The 18509-nt window shown below is 36.0% G+C and overlaps 1 protein-coding gene across 1 annotated transcript in view; it reads right to left on the reverse strand.

Moving 5' to 3' along the window:
* LOC132143438 (lysosomal alpha-glucosidase-like) overlaps positions 1–18509 on the reverse strand; it is a 128539-nt gene that overhangs the window by 76900 nt on the left and 33130 nt on the right. The window lies entirely within an intron of this gene.

The following is an 18509-nucleotide window of genomic DNA, read 5'->3' on the forward strand; positions in this document are numbered from 1 at the left end:
CATTTTCATTTTTGTTTGATCGGATCCCTCATGCTCTCATAAGTGTTGGTCAGCCTTATACAAATTCAGGCTGCATTATTTATAATGATAAAAGTCTGTTGCAATGGATATTTTTTAAACACACTTTAGTTAACCTCTCTTTATTTTCACTCCCAGCTTCATACTGCTTAATGGAACTGCTACTGTATATGCCACAAAAAGCAATTCAAATCAGTGCATTTAATTCAGAATACAATAAAGAAAGTCTTTCCTGATGAATGCCTTGTGGAAGTTGTGAGTGCATTTGAAATCTCCAATATATTATTAATTCTCATTACTAATTGACTCCTAGCTATTATTTTCCTTAATTGAAGAGCCATTGAAACACCTTATGCCACAAAATGGGTTATTTGTTGCACAAATTATATAGTTATGATTACTTGAACCCTGGAACATTGTAATAATAAATTAATAAATAATAATAATAATAACAAAAACATCAGTATTTATATATTGTATTAGAGTAAAACGACATCTGAACATTCTGAAAGGAAAAAGATACATTTACTTGAGTAGAAAAACGCAAAAGATATTATGGCTTCTTCTCATGCAATATATCTTGAACGTAGGCAAATTACCTTCCTGGCAATTGCTTTTCTTGCTTCAAGCATAAATATGACCAAGTTTATTGAAATTTATGCTTTAAGAAAGCTGTTTGATAGTGAGGTAGGATAAATAAACTTAATTCAAGATATATTTTTCGAAAACAAGTCTTAATATCTTAAGCAGTTTTGTTTCTCATTTACATATACCCTGTTTTAAGGATATTTTAATAGGGAAACAAGCCAAAAATACTGATTAGAAAACTTGATTTGCAGTATATTATTTATGTAATTCTCTTTGGGAGAACCCTCTGCATGCTGTCATTAATTTTGCATTTCATGTTAATCTCTTTTCTGTACTTCTACTTTCTCCGCCTGATATCTTGACATAATGAGGTATCACTCATTTCCAATGATGTGATACTATCACCTACTAAGCTTGAAATTCAGCTGGCATCCCTAGCTATCAATTAAAACGGCACAATCTGCAGTTACCTCTGCTGATTAAGATTCTACTGGTGTGTGGAAGGTTCCAAGTGGCATAAAATTGGTTGGGGGCGGGTGGTTGATGCTTCATTTGAGTATTCGACAGATCTGATGCTTCTCCATGTGCTGTTTACCAGAACACCGTGTCATCTTTTTTGTGCCATGAAGTCAAAATGAGTGGGCTGATTTCAATGTTCATGTGAATGCATTTTCATATATATTTTCATATATATATATACATGCAAATAAAAAATACACATACTGTACAATATATAAGAATCTGAATTTTTTTACGGTTTCAAGCACATGACCACTTGCTCCTCTTTCCTAGTATTTTCTTGCAGTATTTCCTCCCCTGCTTCCCCAGAGGATAGAGCTCACTGTACTGAATGCCTGCTTCATCCTACTATGCCTGGAATACAAATGAATATATATAAGTGTTTGGTTATTCACCAGTTGATTTCTGAAATAGGTGATGCAACCAGGAGGTCCTTGAAAAAACTGCAGAACACTCCGTGAAGTACCGCTCACACAAAACAAACATGTACGCCTGAAAACAAAGTATACACACACTATCGACACAATTATAGCACCTGTTCTACCAAAGGTTTGCTTTCCCTGTGTTCTGCTAGGTTACCGAAACAGGATTTGGTCATTTCTGGCTTACTGATGCAATTTTATGCTTTTCTGGGTCACTGTAATGTAATAGCCAAGAGATGAATGCATGTGAGTTTGTGTGTGAGAGAATAAAAAAGCAAAAATACAGTAAGGAGCTTACACAGCTTACACAGACTGTATACCTCTCACACATGACCCACAAACGTGGAAAACACACATGCACATGTTTACATTGATTCAGACATGCTGCTCTGCTTATAAATGTAAATGCATCCAGTCCTGTCCTTGCCAGTATCTCATATCCTCATATTTCCTGCCATTCTCTATTCTTTCCTCTTTCCTCTTGCTATATCCAGAAAGAACAACAAGGTACATTAAAGAGTTAGTATTTATTTACTCAAGGTCCAAACCCATGTGACTGTCTTCATACAAGGAAAATTCAACACAAAAGCCCAGACTTATTGGATTGTGTCAGCAAAATTATATTAAGTTGCTTGTTGCATGTTTTGCTGCACTTCCAAAATGAAATGTCCAGTGAATGGCACTAAAAGTGCATTCAGGTTTATCTGCAACAAATCAAAGTGAATCTCGTGATGTTTTAATATGTTGGTTGTTGTATTTATCACAGCAGTTGTGAGTGGAGCAAATCTGAAAATAACATTCCACCTACACTTTACCTAACTGATAATGTCACATGTCAGATAAAATTGCATTTGCTAGCTTCTACAAGTCTCTGAGCACTTGTAGTGTTATATTTTACATGGGACTCATACGCGAGTGCTTTGCATTGCTAGTGCAGTGCTGTACCAGGTGAGCTACCAAGCAAGTTTACTATAGCTGAAAAAAGTTCCTACATCAGTGTTTTGAGGTCATAACATAGTATTATTCATGGAATCACACACAAATAAGACTTTATTATTTGATAACCTTCCCCATAATCATACAAGTGTGTTTTTGGAGTTTTGCAAAAATGTACATTGAATTTTTCCAATTAGGCCAACCTTCTAAATGTCGACCACAGGCTGTCAAGCTCCAAACACACAATTAACTGTCAGCATGTATATAATTAGTAAAACATGGTTTAAAGGAACCCAAAATAAGTCCATAATCCATAATAACACTTCCACTGAAAAAGTCCATCCCTTGTTGTCTTCTCTCATTAAAATCCACCCAAGTTTGATCAGAGATGTTTCGGACTGTTTTTGCTTCAAAACATGCTTATTCTTTATCTGTGCATATTTCTCTCCTGATTCAGACAAGATGACTGTTTAAACAGAGAAAGCAATGTAATGGATAGTGGAATTATAGTTTAGGTGGAAGGAAAAAACTAATCTTGTTTTGTTTTGTTTTTGGTGGTGCATTCTGGGAAAATCAAGGTAGCAAATGTTTTAGTGCACTGGAATGGTTTTGACAATGAGGCAGCCATAGAAATCATAGAACTCCAGTTTACTGGATACAGAGAATTGATACTGATATCTATTCATCCAAATGAAATGAGAGATTATTGGGTGCCAGATTCAAATCAGTCAAATATGTAATGTCATATTATTGTGAGTCGTCTCACTTTCCCATTACTCTCTCTCACTCTCTCTCTGTGTTTCCCCATTCAGTGACTGTTCTTTTGTCCTTTTAACTGGTGTTAATTAAATGAACAGGGTGCTTATGGAGCGGTGTCTTTCAGTACAATTAATTTGACATACTGTGATACATTACTGCCATCTTTGCTGTGACCTTAAATAATGTAGATAAACTTTCTTCAAATTAATTGCCAGGTTAATGAGTTCACAGCAGGTTGTGCATTTTGGCAAATGGTTTCGTGCCAGCAGGTCAGGAAGTGTCTCTGTTTGCTCAAAAAAAGAAAAAAGAAAAGTTTTACCTTAAAGCTCACATTTTTCATTCTTAATAAGTTTTAAATGATTGCATTTTAAAGAATCTTACAATGTATCACACAAATGTATCATATGGCTTCAGGGGATGTGGAATATAGTGCACAAGTCGTAAGGGCTACTTTTATGGTGATTTAAACCAGCTTTGATTAGGTTGCAAGATTCTAGAGACTTGGATAGAAAAACAAAACACCTATCAATCACACAGAACAATTTTGCAAATGCATATATACATTTACAAACACTTAAAACCCCTTAGCTACCACATCCAGAGAGAACGAATGAAAGGAATACAAATGGTCTAGTTTTCCATGAACATATCTGTCGTGATACTGTCACAGATGATAGGGCTATTGAAATATGTCTAATGGTTGCCATCACAGATCTGTGATCTCTCATAGTGATGCCTGTTTTGTGTGCGTGTGACTGTTGAAGTGTCAGGTTGTGGAGACAGAGTGAGAGATTGCCACAGGGCATATTCCTTAGAGGGCTCACAATCCTGGGTCAGTGTGACTTTAATAGAGCAGATTTCAGGAACAGTAGGTAGTTTATGTAGGCCACACAGATGGGTGGATCAGAGCATGAGTTTTTCCTTGTCAAAAAGTGAATAAATACATAAATTAATGTCAACTACTTCTTTCTTAGGAGATGCTACAGTAGGTTACAGCTGTAGCCAGTTGTTACCCAATTATTCAAGATTTAATCGCGATTAGAAGAACAGGGATCTTCAATTGTAACAGTGCTGCTGTACAAGATCTAAATTGGAAAAGATTCTTCAGGATGGAATGCTGCCAGAACTTTGATGAATGAGGTGAAAAGTTTCTTGGCACATTGTCTTTTTGATTTCATTGTAAAGGCAGTGTAATATTTAAATCCAGAGCCCATGGAAAGCATTCTGATGCATGTAACCCTTCTTGAAATTGTTAAATCTCATCATCTCATGAAATGCGAACATAATGAACACACAGTGTCTGTACCATGGCTTGCAATAGATGTTCTTTTATACAGGCAGCGGAGGAAATGATTTGGTTTATATGGCTGCTCATTTCATTATAGATCCATAGTGATGTAAATAGACATTGTGGGTGTACTGTGGGATCTCTGGCCTCTACTTCAAATGAATCCATATGAAAGATAAATTAGAATAAATAAAAAGCAGGCATTATGATGGTATCCAATACTTACATACACCCTTCATTCAGTTCTATTACATTTTTATGATTTCTGAAGAAAATAATACATAATTCAGTCAAGCCTAAAAGAAACAGTGGAGATTTCTGCAATAGTTATAATACAGTTAATGAGTTTTAAAAACAAAGCAAAAAATATTTATCAATAAATGTATCAATAAATCCTATTTGTATCCATCGCATACATTTTAACTAATTGAATAATGCTTGTTCCAACCAGCTGTATTTCAACCATGTTCAGACTTTTTGAAAAGTAATTGTTTTTCACAATTTACATTTTCAATCAATTTACAATTTACAGTCAATTCTAAGCATTTTGAAAATATCATTATATAAATAATTTCTTATGTAATTATTAACTATTTCATATACATTCAATTAGTTAAAAAATAATACATCACATGCCTTTTTACTTACTGACAAATGTGCATCACATTAAGTTTATGCTAAAACGGCAATGTATATATATATATATATATATATATATATATATATATATATATACATATATATATATATATATATATATATAAAGAGAGAGAGAGAAAGAGATTTTTCAATTGGAGCACAAGAAAATACTATTTCATTCTTTCTACTTAAAATGTTAAGTTTAATTCAATGTGTTACTTGTTTCTTTGCAATTATTTGTGAAATTTAATAGGAATTTATTGATAGAAGAAATAGTTTCTTCACCAAATTGATGTAATCCAAATGGACGGAAACTTATATACTGTACAAATCAAAAACAAATCTTAAATGTAGTGGGGCAAAAAGTCAAAATATTCCACTTAGCAGATATTCTGGTCCATAGTTATGGCTCAGGTCCCTCCTTCAATGTAAGTTTATATTATTTTATTCTGCTCTGTTTTTGGCTAAAAGAGCAGGGTTATCATTCATGTTCATTTATACATAAAGTTCTGAACATTAAAAATAGTGATGCTTTATGAACGAGACTGCCTGAATCATTTTAATGTATCAAATTAATGACTCAAGTCTTATACATATGTGTGTTTGCAGATCTTCTCAAAGAACATCTGACTGGATACTTGAGCATCTGGGAGCACCAATCAGATCTCTGCAGCTGTGTTGGTAGGGCATTTACATCTACACAGATACACAATTTAGTCCTCTAGTTATGGCCAAGTTTGATAAATGATGACCAAAGGAAAAATACAATAAATAGGGAGCAGAGGAGATACTTATTATTCCGTTTCCATCTCATTTGCTGTAGATGCTCCAAATGAGGAATGCTACTGGAGGAAAAATAAATATATTTTTATATTTTATAAGCTGTTCTTGTTTCTTTGCTAACAAATATACATAAAACACTGGATTATGCTGAAATATGCTTCTGTAAACAGAAAAGGAATGCTAGCAAAATCAAACACACAGTCAGTAGTGTTGAGCAACTGTGGGCCAAGGCAAAAGAGTCAGATGTACAGTCATTTCTCTTAGTTTTGCTGTGATGATAGAGCTGACATCAACATTTTTTTTTTTACTTTTGAATGGTACATCTGCTATGAGATATTTTATGCAAAATATAACACCACTTTCTAATAGTAGGACAATATCCACAATACATTTTCACGTTTAATTACGTCATTATCTCATACAATGTATGTTTACACCTAAACCCTAAATCAGAATGCAAGCTATACTTCTCTCATAGTAAACTATTGAAAGTTAAGGGCAAAAATCATGACATGTTATAAAAAAAAAAACACAGAGTGATATGACCAGTCACAATGGGCCTGGCATGCTTTTGTAATTGTTGCGTCACCCTGTCTCAGATGACCTTGCTGCTTTCTCTTTTCTGGTCCCAGCTGAACAAATTAGATTGAGATTCATGGGCTTTCTTCTGCACTCCCGTTCTCTAACTAAAGCATATCTTTATCCATTCCTCTTTCCTCCTCCCCTCAACCAGCCTGTTTCTCCTTCACCAATAAAAGTTCATTTTATTTTCCTTTTTTTGTAACAGAACATCAGATTCATTTTGAGGTTGGGAAAGAAAAATGGACAGAGAAAGAAATAGAGCAAGAAAGCTGATTTCTTTTCATTGTTCGCTTTCCCTCGTGTATAACAGAGAAACATGCTTATGCAAGTAACAAGCAGTCGATCCAAACATCTGAGACCTATAGTGCAAATCAAATGTCTTTTACAGAGTTTTAATTTAATAGTAATTGCAACAGATTTTGATGTGGTCTCAGGATGTTTTGGTGTCTATTAGAAAGTCTAATCATAGGGTTTAGGTTATATAGGGCATTTGGTTTATCAAATTAAATTTTAAACATCAACTATAAACAAGAAAATAAGGTACAGGTAAACCAGATGCTTGAGGCTTTAACTTGTATGATGATGTGGGAAATATTGAATAATGCAGGGAAATCATCTTAATATTTGGGAAACTGGAGGTGTAATATGCAAGTGTGCAAGTACAGTGAATATTATTACATTTACCTTTATCTTTATTAAATTTTTATTATTAAATGGTAATGCCATGGTACTCTATGATTACCATATAGATAAACCTTGGTATTTACTTATTGAGTATATACCCATAGTACTGTTTGTGTGAGGAAAAAGACAACAAATCATGTCCTTGAGCAATTATTTCTTTTCTGTCTGCAATTTTTGCAACTCATTGTATAGACGAAAAAAAAACAATTTTTCAAGAAATCCAGCCTCATAAAAGGAAACTGTCCACATTTATAAGACTATTTTTTTTCATAAATTGATTAAAAGTAAAGGCATTTATAATGTATAAAAGATTTCTATTTTAAATAAATGACATTCTTTTGAACTGTAAATTAATAATAAATAAAAAAATCATGATTTTCACAAAATATTAAACAGTACAACTGTTTTTAACATTGATAATCATAAGAAATGTTTCTTAAACAGCAAATCAGCATATTAGCAGCATATTATTTCTGAAGCATCAAGTGACACTGAAGACTGGTGTAATTATGATGAAAATGCAGCTTTGCCATCATAAAAATAAATTTAAACAGGGATAAAATGTAAAAAGTCTTTCCGAGACTTCATTCAGACAGACTGCTAAGGCACAATATGCAAGGTCTGATAATCTACAACATATTCAAGTGAACTTCAGAAATAACCAATCAAATATTAAAGCGACTAGTACAATGCTGATTGTTTTATGATTCATAAGTAAAAAAAAATTAACAAAAAGAAACACACACAAAAGCACCAACAGCAAAGGAAATATCTATTCTGCCTTCAAAAAGCGACTGATGAAGGCATCTAGATAGGATGTTATGCAATCACTGAATTCAGACGAGTCTTAATGCCTTCCTACCACCGTATATGCAGCTGGTGACAACAGCATGTTTCACATTAGATTGGGATGGAGAAACCAAAAGGAAAATATAATTTAGGGTAACAAAACAGATATGTATCTGGTTTTTAGAGACCCTTACCATTTCGGTTAGATTGGTGTGTGTTTGTGTTGTGCTGAAAGTGAGAGGACAAACAGATGCAATAAAACACAATTGTGCGTCTGTCAGTCTTAAGGTTAAGCCATGGTTCTGTGTTCCCTCACCTCCGTATGCAGCTAATAGGATTTAGAGGTTTGGGATTCATTCGCTTACAAAGCTTTGACTCCCCCAAGACAACATAATCCCTCCTTAGCACAGCTAATAGAAACCAAGCAAGCATTTACTCACCTCCGTCGAGAGGTGTACAGTTTGTCTGTCAATTTTTTTCATTTTAAAGTAAACACAATCTATCAGAATGCCTTGTAGATCACCATGGGACACAATAGGTAGGTTACGATGGCCGTGTGTTATTCAAGGGAATGACGGCTGCCCATATCAGTCAAGCTCAATAATGAGGGGGATCAGCGGCTCATAGATGTATAAGCTTAAGGCTTAAGGTTTGCTTTGGTTCTATCCCAACTTTATTTATGCAGATCCGAGGGGAAAAACACACCTGATACATCTAATGAATTTATTTAGGCAAAGGGCTTCATTTGTCTAAGAACCAGATCCAAAACCCCTGGATTTGGATCTGGAATCTATGTTATTGAACCATTCTCATTGCAGTTCAATTACATTTGAAAGACATTAACTGTATGCTACTATATGATGCTACTATTTGCTAGAGTTCAATGAAAATCAGGGATAAATATAATAATGTTGTCCATCAGCCAAATTTGATGTTTTACATTAACATTTACATTGTGCATCATGTGTTTTATATATAGCTTAGTGTTGAAATCACAGTTTTGCCATTTTTGATGTCAAAATGTGAATAGACACGGGCACACTGAATAAGCCACAAAAAAAATTAAATAGTAGAGAGCTAAATCATGAGCAATCATCTACATATTGCGACTTATTTATCCAAATTAATTTAACATGAACCGAGAGAAATGAACCAAGACAAAAATATAACCGTCTCCAGCCGCCAGAGGGCGCTCTATGCTGCTCAGTGCTCATGTAGTCTAACACTGAAAACATAGAGCGCCCTCTCGCGGCTGGAGACGGTAATGTTTTCTCTTGGTTCTAAATAAATGCGACTATAGTCCAGTGCGACTTATAGATGTTTTTTTTCCTCGTCATGACATATTTTTGGACTGATGCGACTTATACTTATGTGCGACTTATAGTCCGAAAAATACGGTATGTATATATTTCAAATCTTTTACTCGCCAAGTCTGCATTAATTTGGTGAAAAATGCAGTAAAAGAATGTTATTGAATTATTATTACAATTTAAATTGTTTAATAATTTAAAGTAACAGGGTCACTCCAGCCTGATCCTTCAGAAATCATTCTAATATGCTAACTTAGTGCAAAGAAATAAATCTTATTATTATCAATGTTAAAAATTGTTGTTCTGTTTAATGTTTGTGGAAAACAGACATTTTTTCGGATCCTTTGAAGAACAGAAAGTTCAAAAGGACAGGATTTATTTGAAGTAGAAAATGTCTTTTCATTTGATTGAATTAATGGCTTCATTAATTGCTCATTTTCTGAATAAAATTATTAATTTCTTTCTTTAAAATAAATAAATAAATAAATAACTACTGACCACCAACCTTTTGAATGATAGTGTTTATCCAGCTGAATGAAATACAGTTACTAAGTGTCTAGATGTAACAGTTATGAACTCTTTTGTTGCATTTTCACTTTGTTTAGTCATCTGGGGTCTCATTTATAAAACTCTCAGTAGATTTCATCCTAAAAGTGTACGTAGGCACAAAAGCTAGATTTTGCGTATGCACATGAAACCATGCGTATGCCAGAACCTGCGCAAAAATCCCTTTATAAATCCCAGTCGGGGAAGATTGTGCGTACCGTGCATTTCCACCCCGACTCCTCCCCGAAATTACCACATATGGAGCTTACGACGCCTAGTTTTACTATGCATAACCTCATCTGCATATCATTTCTATGCATTTTATCATCCACGTGACACCATATTTAACACTGTTAAAGGTTCAAGACATTAAGGAAATATGAGAAATGGACTATAAATGCTATTTGTGCCATACACAATTTTTATTGCTAAAAATCATCCATAAACATTAAGGAAATATGAGAAATGGACTATAAATGCTATTTGTGCCATACACAATTTTTATTGCTAAAAATCATCCAGTATCCTTGTTATTTCTTTAGCATAAATATATAACAATAAAAATGTTATAAAAATATGCAGTTTGCTGATAAGGTGAACATATTTTAGTGATTTTTAGCCTATATTTATAACAGTGTAAATAGAATTGTCTGACTCGCTGACAAAGTAGCCTATTTTAAAAAGAAAACATGCAAATTACCATTTTCTTCAAGTTGTATCCTTCAAATACAGTGACATTTTTCATAATGTTGTAGAGCTGACTTCACACGACACAGTAAGCTATTATCATTAAACCTATTCAAACTATAAATGGACCGTTGGACTACTGAATCCAGCAGGTTCCCCCATAATATCGAAGTGCACATCATTGATTATTGTTCTCACTAAGATGAATTATTGTGCACCTATAGCACTCCTTGCTGTCATTAAAACAAAGCATACCACAGGAAAATGATGTAGCCTATTGTTAATAAAAATATTCCTGTTTTTTTTTTTTTGTAAAATTATCTAATTTCAGTGTTTATCTCCATATAAGTGGAGTATTTAATGTAAATGTGTATATCGACATAAAAAGTTTAAAATATTTGTTTACTTCATTAGTTTTCTCACTCCAGGAAAAAGAGTTTGTACGCATGTGTCCGTACATTGCGTACATATTTACGGCAAGTTTATTTTTTATAAATCATGATATGTGCGTGAAGAATTGTGTACGCGTGTTTCTATGCCCATTTTGTGAGCATGCAATGTTTATAAATGAGACCCCTGGCATGTTTAGTTCTACTGTGAATTTATCTTTGTCTTCGTGTGCCTTCCTCAACACAACCATGATAGAATACTGGACCCTTAAAACAAAAAGTAAGCGGCGCTCCTCCTCCTCATTTTGTTTCTGTTGTGGTCAGTGTTTATTTTTCAATTATGGATTACTTGGTAGATCTCATTCCTCTGCTGAAGCAGGGACATTATCCCAATGTCCTCCTTCTGTTGGAGCAGAAGGGCATGCCTCTGGAGGTCCACTCTGCGATCTTCGGCCCCGCCTAAGAGCTTCTCACCAGTCCCACTCCGGACCCAGAGCCCAGCCCACCATAACCCTGCTTCGCGGAGCTATAGCCCAGGCTCATCGTAACCCAGGAGCCAGCGCAAGAAGGAGCAACTGAGCTAGGGATTGCCCCAGAGCCAGAGCCTCATCAATCGTCCAGTTACGAGAGCCAGCTACATTGCTCACAACAGTGGGGGTGAGCAAACCCAAGTCTCTGGGGATTATGTGGATGAATATGCTGATATGCCATGTCTTTTGCCACCTGATGAACTTTCAGAATATCCTAAAATCCCACCCAACCTCCCTTGTCTACCTTCACTTCTGGACTTTGAGTACTCGACTGCCCCTCTCCCACTGGTTCCTGCCAGCCCCCCAGTTCACCCTCAGCTCACCATCTGTTGTGTGGGCTCGTCGTGGGTCTGCCAGTCACCATCGGCATCAGGGCTAGAGAATCCCTCGTCCCCACCTCCAGCCTCCATTTCCCGGACTCCGCCTCGGTCTGTTGAGCCAGCAGCTCCACCTTGGTTCCTAGCTCCCTCTGCCCACCAGCTCCACTGGACTCTCTCATCCCTCCAGTTCTGCCTTGGTCAGTCGTTGACCCGCCATTGCCTCAGGACTCTGTTCCTCCTCTGTGGCTCCACCATCTGCCCGCCCTCCTGCCAGCCCTTCTCCTACTCCTCGTCCCCCTCCAAAACCCCCACCCTACCTCCACTGTTGGTTCTTCTACGGTGCTAAGTTGTGCCTTCCGGGAGGGATCTTCTTCCTGGATACTATTCAGCTACTTTGTGTGCCTTCTTCGACATGACCATGACACTAGACTGGGCTTATTCAACCAAAACTGGCAATGTTTTTATTTTCTTGCATTTTGCAGCATTCTTCTCCAGCATTCTCTCAAAGTTTAACCTTAGCACTTGACTTTTAGCCACATAGAGTATGCACTTTCTTTGAGTGAATTGCAAACCAAAGACACTGATGACTTGCTTTGGAACTTGGCTGTGAGAGAGAGAGCTGAGGTGTGAGACCTGGAACCAGGGTCAAAAAAAGAGACCCTCTGTGTAGGAGGAGAAACAAGTATTAAACCAAGCTTATTCCCTGCTTTCCTAACAGGTGGCGGACGGTGTCCTCAGATCACGCTGTGCTGAATGAAAGCCTTGAGCACTGCACAGCAGACTGCATCGCTCCTGATCTATTCAGCTCATGTTTTTACTGTTGAATTTGCTGTAATTATGTCCTCACACTGTCTGCAGTGAGGTTGTGTGTATAGTTTGGATATAGCAGCATAAGGATTGGCAATATCACATTGAGATGAACACGAAGGTTAACCCACGAGGTCTGTGCCCTGAGCACTATAACAATAAAAGTATAAAAAGAAATAATAGCATTTTTATGGACTGTATTGAGGTTATAATAAGATAAGATAAAAAATAAAAAAAAACACTAACAACAAAACTCAAAACCGCAACACCATGACAACCACAGATGACTCAAATCACACTCAACAATAAAACAATATAAATAATTTTCTTCATGTGATTCCAGACAGACTGATGATGGTGAGATCAGATCTCTGTGTGGAGCACTGGCTGTTGTCAGACTCCTTGTACAAAAAAAAAATCTCACTGGATTATTACAATTAATGGCGGAATGAATGTTTGAAAATGTAAACTAATATTCCGTACTGACACATTACAGCAAAAGAGAGAAATAACTGGCTTAAAACCTTTTTTGTTATGTTGTTGTTGTTGAAAATACTAATGGTATAAGACTTTTCTTATGGTGGTGCAAGTGAATATTCCCTTTAAAAATTCCCTTTTTTGCTCCACTGAAAATAATAAAAGGGTTCGGAAGGACATATGGGTGATTAAATAATGATTTTTAATTTTTGAACGAACTATACCTTTAAATGTCACCATTAGCTGCCTCTGCGTCTATCTTTATTAAAACATATCCTCTTAAAACTTCTAAGCTTAAAAAAGTCTAACACAGCAGAGAACCGAAATGAAGGGCTTTAAAGAGACAGACCGTGCATGTGATCCTTTCATCTTGTCAGTTAGCCTCTCATCTTTTATACTGTAAGAGTAATGAGAATGCACATTCTCATCTGGCTGATGATGCTGAACAGCTGAATGGAGAATGTCATGATGACCAGGTGTCAAGATCACTGGAGACCCCAGAGAAAGAGGAAGAAGGGAGGGGTGACCGCCATCTGTGTCTTGAGCTGGTTGTTTTATTCCTCCTCTACGCTTATGTGAGAAATCCTTTAGTTTGCAGATTTTATTCATGTGTATTAAGAGAGACGCTGTCAGCTCTTATTCTTTAGATGTGTGTCTTTGAGTAAAAACAGGAAAGAGGAGGAAGTGAATATTTGAAAGGAAGCTGGTCTTGAACCTTTCCTTTTAGACAATGTTCAGTCCTTGCTCCAAACAGCAGTATTTCTCAGTTTCACAGTGTATGGATTCATTAGGCAGCTAAGGATAAAAGACTGCTCTTTTTTATTATTATTAGGGCTCTTAAATGACATACATGTTCCTCCATCTTGCTAAAAAGTGTAAATGCTGTGAAGATTTCATGCTGAGTTTAAATGGACTGTCTGAATAAAATGTGAGTCTTGCTTGTGCAAAATTGCTGCCAAGCCAAGCAACTATTAGTATGCAATTAGATTGTTATGGGTGCTTTCATGGCTGTTGTGTAAATTAAATTAGATTTAATTTAAGTCAGGTTTTAGAATATTAAGACTTTTTTGGTCTGTTCAGCGCTATCTCATGACCAAGTCATACGTATTTTACGAGGTGGCTAATTCGTACGACCTCACTTGTACGATTTTGTACGATTTGTCTAGACCCCAGTGACAGGCTGGTTTAGGGGTGGGGTTAGGTGTAGGTCATTCGTACAAATTCCAAGGAATTGTGCAACTCATGAAATACGTACAATTTAACACAAATCATATTAATTTGAATGAAAGAGGTCATACAAATTCATACGAATTAGCCACCTCTTAAAAATGTACAAACTGCCGTGAGATCAGGCTGGTCTGTTTGAATTAGGAATTTACCAATGATTTAATATACTCAAAAGAGTAATTTTGACTAATATTACCTTAAGTTATAATTTAAAATGATTGTTTTTGTTAATATTTTTTGTGAACATTTATATTCCTATTATATTTATATAAATGTATATATTCATACACACATATATATCATTCATTTTTCATAAATATATATATATATATATATATATGAAAAATGAATGATTAGAATGATTTCTGAAGGATCATGTGACTGAAGACCAGAGCAATGATGCTGAAAATTCAGCATTCAGCATGCATCTACAGCAGGCTACTTGCTGTACAGTCCTTGTGTGTTTGTTTATTAAATACTTTAGGCATTTTGATGTTTTCAGCTACCAGTAAGTCTCGTCAACTGTTTGAGATTAGGTTTTGTGTTTAAAAAAAGTATTTTGCAGAATTACACAAATTTTCTGCCCGAAAAAGCAGAGTAAATATGAAGAAAATCCGTCTGGGTTTGACAGATAGTATTAACAGACAGCAAACACAGTCAGCTTGTAACAACAGTTGAGATTTACACAAAAGCTGAATTACGGCAAGCATTCATATCCTTCAGTAAATATATTCACACTGCCAAAATACTGAGTGATAACCCACGCTACTCAGTTTAACTCTATACCTATGCAACTGTTACCTTGTAAATATCTTCTTCAATCACTAATACTTTATGATGATTGTATTCTGGGACCGCATCCTTAAAGAGTCCATGCATGTGGTGTAAAGTCTCAATGACAAAACAAACACACACACACACAAACACACTTTCTTACTCATTATAGGTAATATATTCTGCTTTAATTAGAGAGCTGCCATCACTGTGAGGTCCAGCTGAGAAAGAGTCAGTCGGGAATCGAAACAGCATCAGAATGCAATAACAACATGCAAGAAAACTTAACTTCAGGTATTACGCAGTATCCTAAACACACTCCACTCAACATTATAAAACGCATTGTTCTGGCTCTCAACTCTGATTAAATGCGCTGAGAGAAATAGAGGAAACATTTGTGTGAAAGTATTACTTCCCATGCTTATTATAGTGAAGTACAAAGTGCAACAAAGTTTTCTTTCAATTTCCCCCAAACTTATTTTTTAAATAAAAACTGAAATAAAAACAAATTAAAGTCATATAGAAATAATGATAAAAAATACAAAAACTAATAAAAATGACAAAAGTGTACATACAAAAATGTGCACATACAAAAATGTAAATATATTCTAAAAATATGAAAAAAACTAGTTCAAAATATCAATACATATTATGACAGTATATAAATAATAACTGTAACACTGCTAAAAATCTGTTTCAGACTTCACCAAATATTTATCAGACTCCCCTGCCTTGCAACTTTAGTTACAGCTTTGTAGCATGGTGTTTTTGAAATGTAATAATGCATATTAGGTTTGGCTTGTTTTCATGATCTGTGCTCTGCAAAGCAATAGAGCAGATTTCTGGAGTGTGAAGGAACGTCATTAAGCATCCAAATTTCCCAGGGCCAATTTCATATGCTTAAACACCCTCGCTCTCACACAGATAGACAAACACATTTACAATGAAGTGACGCTTTAATCCAGTGCGCTTCACATCACTAATCTTCAGGGCAGTACATGCTACATATTAATGAATTAGACAACATTCACACAATATTTGACTTCTCATGAAGTGAAATAATCTGCTCTACGTAGTAAATCATCTGTTAATTAATGCAAATTTGTAAATAAAAAACATATTGCACATTGCACAAACTGAAAACAAGAGAACCGCAAAAGACAGCATGCATTTATCACCAAAAAATAACAGCTTAGTGAGTAATTGATGACAGAATCTTCTGTTTCAAGTGAGCTCTCTTTAATGTTATGTGACTAGGCTTAGGCTGTCTGTGCAGAGGGAATCCTTGGTGGTCTCATCAGTGAAGTGAAGTGAAGTGAAGTGAAGTGACATTCAGCCAAGTATGGTGACCCATACTCAGAATTTGTGCTCTGCATTTAACCCATCCGAAATGCACACACACAGAGCAGTGAACACACACACACTGTGAGCACACACCCGGAGCAGTGGGCAGCCATTTATGCTGCAGCGCCCAGGGAGCAGTTGGGGGTTCGATGCCTTGCTCAAGGGCACCTAAGTCGTGGTATTGAAGGTGGAGAGAGAACTGTACATGCACTCCCCCCACCCACAATTCCTGCCAGCCTGGGACTCGAACTCACAACCTTTCGATTGGGAGTCCGACTCTCTAACCATTAGGCCACGACTTCCCAGGGAAGATCAGGGAAGATCTTTGCACAGTTTACACTTTGTATGTCATGGCGTTGATGGAATGTGGTTCCAGGATAAACTCTATATCACTGGCTGCCAAGTTCAAAAATAGCTCCACTCTGTGGAAAGACGTGCAAATTTATGCAGCCTTCTCAAAGTTGGCAGTGAATAGATCTGACACTTTTACTCTGAGCCAATGTGCAGTCTAATCTTCTAGTATGAGCACATAACCACACCAGAAGAAAACTCCGAAAAACACACACACACCCAAATAATGATGGAATTTCTCTCAAGTAATTATAGGGCTGTGGAAAAAAATCAAATGCGATTTTCATGCGCATCTCATCAGTAAAGATGCTCCTGCGATTAGAGGTAAAGTTGCCAAGTCTGTGGTTGTTTTTCATGTCCGCGGGTCGAAGCGACCCCAATACAAATAACGTGATATTTAGCCCCTAAAAATGCGAATTTTACCAAGGCAACCCTGCTAAAAAATGTATATTTTAACCCCGGGAAGCAATTTTTTATCGGGGAACCTCCTGGAAACGCGATTGGGCTAGTTTTGGAGTAGTTTTGAGAAGCAACTGCGCAGGATTTGTTGTGAAAACCTGGCAACCCTGATCCGAACGCACATGCTGGAGATACACTACTAATTACAGGAGCGTCTTTACTGATGAGATGTGCTTGAAAATCGCATTCGATTTTTTGCACAACCCTAAGTAATTACATATTTAAAATGCATTTCCAACAAAGACATCTTCAGCATGCGTCTTAAAGTCAACACTTTAAACTCAATGAATTAAACTCAATGGAACAAAGCATCAAGCTTCCGCCAGTGTTGTCTTGCGTGCATGTCAAGTTTTATAACAATTTCAGCAAATGAGTATCAGACAACTAGCCAGATGGTGTTTCATCACATGTGAGGTAATGCAAAAGAAATCAATAGAGAGACTGAGCTTGTGCTTTGGTAGAGACTGTAGTGAAATATTAACTGAAGCCCATCTTTTTGAAAAATTATTCTAAAAATGTAATTTTCTTTTTTTATCTTTCTTTTTTATTTTTGGATGCTGTTAGATTATATCATGCTCTCTGACAGATGTTTTTCTGAAATCCCTCCTCTCTTCTGTGTTCTCTCTCTCTACTCTCTGTAGTCTTACCTCTCTCTATCACAATGTCTACACACATGCACACACATGTATATTTCCTCAGGAGTTGAAATGTTGAGGATGGGGGCTATAGGACAGAAGGTTATTGAGTTTAGACTGATTGAACTTTAGTTTAGTTGAGAAAAGGTATCCATGGCCAAATGTGTTCCTAATATGTCCAGAACTTCCTGGCCAAACTTCCATTTTATATAATGTATATTTCTTGGCTTGTGTACCACACAAATGTAATCAGTATCTCATTGGATGAATCACTGCACCACCCCTTACGATGTGACTTATGTGCTGAAGTAACAATAACATGGAAGAAGTTTTGTGAACAGAAAATTGGCTTCATTTTCATAATTCTTTCCATGGGCTTGGCAAGGACTGAGAATATTCGGACGTCATTGAAAGATAAAGAACTGAAAGTTATTATTTTAACAAATGGGAGTTAGATTTTTCCAGGTACTGTATTTCTTCAGACAGATGAGAAATAATCTTTAATGAATTATTCTTACTGTCAGTTAAGATATTGATCATATTGTCATGCCGTGAATTTGGACTCTTGGACAACGAGATGAAAATAAGTGCAGCTCACTGCTTAAAAAGGCAACCCTAAGAACAAGCAGAGCATTTATTTTTTAAT

The sequence above is a fragment of the Carassius carassius genome, chromosome 7, assembly GCF_963082965.1.
Source record: "Carassius carassius chromosome 7, fCarCar2.1, whole genome shotgun sequence".
Taxonomy (NCBI): Eukaryota; Metazoa; Chordata; class Actinopteri; order Cypriniformes; family Cyprinidae; genus Carassius; species Carassius carassius.